The sequence below is a fragment of the Dasypus novemcinctus genome, chromosome 23 (genome assembly GCF_030445035.2).
Source record: "Dasypus novemcinctus isolate mDasNov1 chromosome 23, mDasNov1.1.hap2, whole genome shotgun sequence".
Taxonomy (NCBI): domain Eukaryota; kingdom Metazoa; phylum Chordata; class Mammalia; order Cingulata; family Dasypodidae; genus Dasypus; species Dasypus novemcinctus.
The window spans coordinates 18,319,951-18,327,598 of NC_080695.1; positions in this window are offsets into that span (position 1 = coordinate 18,319,951).

The following is a 7,648-nucleotide window of genomic DNA, read 5'->3' on the forward strand; positions in this document are numbered from 1 at the left end:
GCGGGGCGGGGCCTGGCCGTTGGGGCGGCTGGAGGGGGCGGGGCCTTCCGTTGGGGCGTTCCGAGGGGCGGGGCCCAACCGTCCGCGGCGCGGGGCCGGAGAGGCTGTTTTGTCCAAGTGCGCGCGGGCATGCGGGGTGGCGATGGGAGTGTTCGGCGAAGTCAGCCTGCCCTGCTCTGGCGTCCCCTGAGTAAATTCCTGCTAACCACTTATTAAAATAGCTTTTACAGTGATCACACTGGATCCTTTCCTGGAGGCAGGGCTGGGATTATTATTCGCATTTAACCGGTGGGAAAGTCTTAGCGTCAGGGAGGAATCTGATGGGCCTTTCCTCTTGGGTAGGATGGTGACGTGGGCGCGAAAGCGCAATCCAGAATCTGGAGTGTAGGAGAGGCTCAGCGAAGACCGGAGGCGAATAAGCATAATAAGTAGTGACAAGTAAGGTTGGAAAGGCTTAGATTGCAAGCCAAGAAGAGCCTGTGCTGGTGTTAGAGTGAGATGTAACAAAACTGGTATCAGGGAAATTCTCTGGATGGACCAGTGAATGAAAAGACCGAAGGCAGAAAGAAAACTGGGCAGTGGTTGAAAGGATCCAGGGGTGGACTTGGGGGTGGCCTGGGGAGTGGACAGAAAGTTGAAAAGGACATTTTTAAAAACAAACGAACAAAAAACTGTTTACTTTGAAATCACAGTGACTCGCAGGGAGTTGAAAGGGTGCCCAGGGAATTCCAAGTACCCTTCACCCAGTTTCCCCCAAAGGTAAAATCTTGCATAGTTCTAGCGCAATGCAATAGCAAAACCAGAAAATTGACATTGATACCATCTAGAGCTTTTTCAGATTTCACCAAAAAAGGACCTATTCTGAAGTAGAAATTGATAGAATTTGGATCAGACCCCCAGGTCTTAAAGTCAGGAGACAGGAAGCTTGTGGGTTCACAGGGAGCCTGAATGGAGTGGGAATGGTCCCAGAGCAGAGGTGCTCTGCTCTGTGGGCTTCCAGCAAGTTGAGGTGCCAGGGTCAGGGATTCCCATGACAGTCGGCCCTCCAGCCTTCAGAAGTACCCTCTGAGAGGAGAAGTTGCTTCAGACGCTGAATAACACAAGTCAGTGCTGTAGCCTCTGGTGAAGAAAGATATCCAGGCAGAGAGTAAATGGAGTGGCCCCATTTCCTTCCCTGTTGTCCTTTGGGGGAAACCAGCATTGTCTCAGCTGTGGGCAGTGGAGTGGAAAAGGTCTGGAAGGGGTGTCCAGAGCGTCCTAGGCCTTCTTTTCCCCTAATTTAATTGCCTGTTCAGTAATTGCAGGTCTAGCCATTAACCACTTTCCCTACCAGAGACATTTTGGATAAGGGACATTCATCAATCCAGGAGCTTTGCATTCCAATTCATCTTCTCACATTCTCATTCCACAGATAAGAAGCCTGAGGCTCTAGGAAGCTAAGTGACTTGCCTGGGGACAAATGCAAGGCTCCAGTCTATTGATCTGGAGGATAAGCAGAAGCAAGGGTAACTGTTCTTTGTACAACTCAGTCTAGGTGACAAAATTCTTTCACAACCTTGAAGTCAGTTGATCTTTACAGCAGCCTTCAAGACAGGTGGTGTTATGAAATAACTTAATTTTTAAGGCAGATTAAAAACAAACAAAACTAGGCTCAAAGAACTTAAGTAATGTGCCCAATCTCAAGAAGGAAATAAGTGATAGGACAGAAACGAACCCAGATTCACTATCTTCCAAGAGCCATACTCCTTCCATCCCACCACTCTGGCTGTGGGAAGGCTCTGCTTTTCCCTCAAGTGTTGTCCAACCCAGGGAAAGGATGAAGTGGAAGGTGGGAAGGTGTGGGCAGATGGAGAGAAAAGCCTAGAGCTCCCTCCTGGTGGGTTGGTCCTGCTTTGCAAGGGCATAGTAGAATGATGTGACCCAGGAACCACTGGTGATTTAGGATCCTTGGAATGTGAGAGGAGGGAGGCTGTAGAGAGAGAGGAGGCTGGAGGAACAGCGGGGCCTTTGAATATCTGCTCAGAAGTCTGGCCTTGTGGGAGGTGAGCCAGAGCCAAAGAAGTGATTGAAGCTCATAAAATCCAACTTGCATCAATTGGAGCTCTCCCCACCTCTGGCCCGTGCGTTAGAGGAAATGACAGAGTTCTTCATTGTTTAAGCAGTGGTTCTCAAAGTGTGGTCCTTGGACCAGCAGCATTGGAAATGGAAATTATGAGACTCCACTCCAGGCCTGCTGAATCAAATTCTGGGGGTTGGGCCCAGCAATCTTTTCTTTTTTTTTTTTTTTTAGCAAGTTATTTTTTTTTTCTTTTAGGAACGGGGATTGAACCTGGGATGACTTACATGGGTAGCAGGTGCTCAACCATTGAGCTACATGCACTCCCCGTAGCAATCTAGTTTAACAAGCCCTCCAGGTGACTGATGTATGCTATACTTTGAGTACCACTGATTTAAACTTATTTGAGCCCCCAGATGCATATCATTTGCAGCTCAAAGCCTCAACTACAGCAGTTTTAAAAGTTTGCCTGCCCATTAAAATCACCTTAAAAAATGCTGGTGCCTAAACCCCACACCCGGGGATTCTGATTTAATTGGTCCAGAGCAGATTTTCAAAAACTCAGGTTATTCAAATACACATTTAAGTTTGAGGGATGCTGGAGGCTAATGCAAGACTATAAGATAAGATACTGTGTTGGGCTAGGGTGGTGGCAGTGGTGACAGAAGATGTTTAGTAGGTCAAATGACCAGCCCTCTGTAACAGAGCTGGGTGGGGGAAGGGAGGAGCAGACCGAGACGGACTTTCTGGCCCACACAAGTGTCTGGATGGGAGCACGTTTCCTGGGGATGGGGAGCATGGAGAGGACCAATGTGAGGGAGAAGATGGCAAGCTACAGCCTTGGGAATGGTGCCTTTTTTTTTTTAGTTGTTTTTTTTAAAAAACAAATCAATCTTATTGATACATATTAGTAAAGCATATACCTCATCAAAAGTGTACAATCAATGGTATTTGGTATAATCATGTAGTTGTGCATAGATGTATTTCAATTATATTAGAGCATTTTCATTATTTCAATAATAATAGTAATAATAAACAGACAAGACAATTCTTCATGTCTCAATCTCTCTGTTTCTTCTGATGTACATAGCTATTTCTGGCTATTCTTGCACATTTATTTATTAAGCAGGTTTGTTAAGATATAGTCACATACCATACAATCTATCAAAGTGTAATGATCAATGGCTTTTAGTATAGTTACAATGTTGTGCATTCATCACCACAAAAGATTTTAGAACAATTTCATTATTCCATAAAGAAAAACCCCACACCCCTTAGCAGGGAATGATGACTTCTGTTTGGGCTACACTAAAGTTAAGGGAGGGAAGTGGCTGTGACTCAATCAGTTGAGCTCCCGTCTACCACACAGGAGGCCCTGGGTTCGCGTCCCGGGGCCTCCTTGTGAAGGCAGGCTCGCCCGCACACTGCGGAGAGCCTCAGACCCTGGCGCAGCCAAGTGCCAGCGGCTCGCAAGCACTGCAGAGAGCAGACTCAGAAAGGTGACCCAACAAAAAGGGAGACAAGTAAAAAAAAAAAACAACACAAGAGTGTGCAGCAAATGGACACAGAGCAGACAACAAGCAAGCCGCAAGGGTGGGGGGGTGGAATAAATTTTAAAAATAAATAAATACAGATACAGAAGAATGCACAGAGCAGACAGCAAGCAAACCACAAGGCAGGGGGAATAAATAAAAAATACATAAATAAAATAAGGGAGAGATCAGGTTGTGTGGTTCTGGGGAGAGAGCAGGGTAGATGCAGAGGAGGGGTCTTCAGCAGAGGCGGAAGGGGATGGCGTGGCACAGGTCTTGCCGTTGAGTGAGAGGGGAAGAGGCTCCCACGGCAGGAACCGGGAAGGCAAGGAGGAAGGTGAGCCCAGCCAGAATTCCAGATGGGCAGGGAAAGAGTGGTTCAAGAGGGGGTTGCTGCGGAAGCTGGGGAGAGCCCTGCAAAGGAAGGGTCAGAGGTCACCCTGGTGAGCCCAGAGTCAGCGCAGGGGTGAGGCCTGGGCGGGAAGGGAGGAGAGAGAGAGAGCATGTGTAGGTGCCTGTCATGAGAAGAGGCCTCTAGAAGGGACACAGGGTCCAGGGGAGCTTTCTGGCAGGTATGAGTGGTGAAAAGAGCAGAGCACAAACCTTTCCGGGAGCTACTTCCAGCCTTTGTCTCCAACAGCCAAAAGCACGGAAAAGCGGGTGCACCTGTCACCTCCAAGGTTGAGAGAAGTGGCCAGAAGCAGAGACTCTGGAGCCAGACAGTCTGGAGAGTGGGGCGCCCTGAACCACTCCCTAACCATATAACCTTGGACATGTGACTTATCCTCACTGGGCGTCCGTGTTTTCATCTGTAAAACGGGAACGATAATTATTATAACTCTTTTGAGGTGTTATATGCCAGGTACTGCCCTGAGTGCTTTATATATATTTACTCTCAAATCCTCCCAACAGGCCGATGAGGTGGGTGCTGAGAGGATTAAATGCGTTATTATACACAAAGCACTCAGAATAGTGCCTGGCACATAGTGAGTGCTAGATAAGTGTGCAATTATTATTATTGTTACTGTTATTATTATTATATATGAGTGGAGGAAACGGAAAACCCCCTTGAAAGAGGCCTGCCTGTTGTTTACATCCTGCAAATGTCTCCAGAAGTTGAGATGTCAGTGGATGCTCACTCACCTTGAATGTCAGCTCCGTGGAGAGAGGGAAACCCTAGTGAACTCCCAGAGCAAATAGTGGGTCCATGACAAGCCCTCACAGTAAATATTTGTTAAATGATAAATGAATGAAAAAATGAATGAAATATTGAGGCCTTTGAGACTTTACCCCCACCTCTGTACCGTTGGAGGTATTCGTTCCCTTTCAGCCATCCCAGCCACATGGCCATTCTCCTGCTTGCACACTTCACATTTTGGGATGGTTACTACTCCCTGAGGTAGCATATTTTCTCCAGACCATTCCAATGGTTGTCCTGGCACATCCACTCCTTGGTCCCAGCTCTGCCATCTTCAAACTTTGAAGGCAGCCAGCCTCTCTGAACCGCCCCCTGGCCATGGAGGAGGACTTTTGGGAGGCGTCCCCGGGAACCTGTCTGTGAGACTGACCGGCTCATGTCAGCACCTTGAGTGACACTGGCTGGTGTCACTCCCCTCTCCAGCCCGGCCTGCCAGGCTGCCCAGCGGTTCTGCGAATGAGAGGGCAGTGGGACTGTGACCCAGGTGTACCCTGGCAGGGCAGCCAAGCTGGGTGAAGGATGGAGTGAGTAGACTGTGCTTGCCCCTGCCCTGTCACCCTCGCTCCCACAGCCACTCACCTAAGCCCAAAGAACCATTGTTCGCTTACCCTCCTCAAACCTGATTGTGGCTTCCAATTGCCTCTAGGGACATGTCCATGCTTCTTGGGGTGGCCCTTAAGGCCCATCCCCATGTGGCTAGCTTTATCTGTGACCACTTCCCTCTGGCACAGTGATCTCTCCAAGGGCAGCCCTTTGCCCTGACCTGCACCTCAGCTTCTTCCCCCTTCCTCAAAGCCAAGTGGAACATCAGGGCCTTGAGGAGCACCTCAAAGGAACCACCCCTGTACCATGCAAGTGTTTACTGAGCACCTACTTTATGCCAGGTAGTCTGCCAGGAAACAAGGGATACTGGGGTGAGCAGAGGGTAGGGATCTCAAGTACTGTAGCATGTGGCTTCTTTCTACTTGCAGGGGCTGATGGAGCCAGGGTGGAAGGAGTCCCATCTCAAGGCTCAAGGTGATCCAATTGGAATCTTTCTCCTGCACACGTTGGAGGGGGACAGGGAGGGGCTGCATGAATGAGGAGAGGAAGCAGCCTGCAGAGAGGAGCAAGAGTGGGGACCCTTCTTCCCAGCTTGGCCATTGTGCCTCCCAAGTTCTACCTTTCTCTTTTTTATTTTAATTTAATTCTTTGAATAGGGAATCGCATAGTTCAAAATTCAAAGGAAACAAAATAAAATATACCAAATGTAAGATGTGGACTTTAGTTAGTAATATTTTGAGGATGCTCTTACAGGGTTTGTAAGAAATGTATCACAACAATGCAAGCTGTTGGTGGAGGGGTGATGGATGGGGCCTATCTATGATGTTATGCATGTTTATCTTGTAAGTTCACAATGTTTTTGTGAACTTACAATACACATATTGTTTATGTATGTTCACATATGAATGATAGATTAATACTTCCCTAAAATTTTTTTAAAAGAATATAGTGGAAAATGTCCCTCTCACCCTGTCCACAGCCACCCAGGTCTCCTCGCTGGAGGCAATAGCCGTTTCCAGCTTCCCTAAGTTCAGGAAATGTTTATGTTGATTCCTACCCTTTGCTGTTACAAACAATGCTGGGATAAATAACCGTGGTTCACAGGTGTAATTTTGCACACATTTCAGTATATGGAGAGCATACTTTCCTAGGAGTTGTGGGGTCCCTGTGTCCTTCCAGAGTACCCCCTTCAGTGGGGGCAGTCCCAGCGGCTTTTGATGCTTGCACTCAGTCCCTCCAGGGCCCCTGACCCCCCTCTGCTCCTAGCCACAGGCAGGGTGAGCCCTCCCCTGACAGTCTGCTTTGTCCTGTCTGAGCAGGCAGCCCTTCCCACGAGGGCTGGCAGCTCCAAAGCAGGACCGGCAATGAGAGGGGTGTTTGGGGAACAACCAGTGGGGCTCAGGGGGCCCCGCTGGCTCTCCTAGCCTCCCAAGCCTGCCTCCTTATGCGTGTGTCCGCTTGGCTGGGTTCTGGTGCCCCGTGGTTTGGTCCAACCCTAGCCTGGAAGTTGCGGTGAAGGGATTTTGTGGCTGGATCAGTTGTAAAGGAGGGTAAAGGAGACCACGTGGGTGGGCCTCAGCCAATCACTCGAAGGCCTTAAGAGCAAACTACCCGGAGAGGGACTCTGCTTCAAGACTACCGGTCTGGTCTGAGTTTCGAGGCAGCCAGCTTCCTTTACAGGTTTCAGCCTCAGGACTGACACTTCAGCTCTTGCCAGAATTTTCAACCCACCGGCCTGCCCCACGGATTTTGGACTTCCCAGCACCCCCACCCAGCATCATGTGAGGCAATCCCAATAAACAGACCCATAAATGAATCAAGAAAGCTGGCCCCATGTATGCTGTCGGCTCTGTTTCCCTGGAGAACCCTGATACACCACCCTTCCTAGACCCAACCCAGGCTCGGTCTGAGGACAGGCACGCAGCCTGGCCTTGCTCCACCCCTGCCCCGCAGCCGTCCTCGTGGCAGCTAATGGCAGGTGGCAGCTAATGGCAGCACTGACCTCACAGTTGCCCAGGTCAGAAACCTCAGTCATTTTGTCTCCTCTCTCCAAATCCCGTCGGCTTCACCTGCAAATGTGTCCGGAATCCAACCTCATCTTTACTGCTGTTCTCATCCCAGTCCCAGGCACTGTCATCTCTTCCCTGGATGACAGCAACAGCCCCCGATTGGCCCCCTGCTTTACCCTCACCCCACTAGGGCCTTTTCTCAACTCAGCAGCTAGGGAAGCTTGTTAAGTCACAATCTGACCTTGTCCCAGTCAACCCCTCCAGTGGCTTCCAGCTCGGACTGAAAGTTCAAGTCCGCTCACAGCCCCCA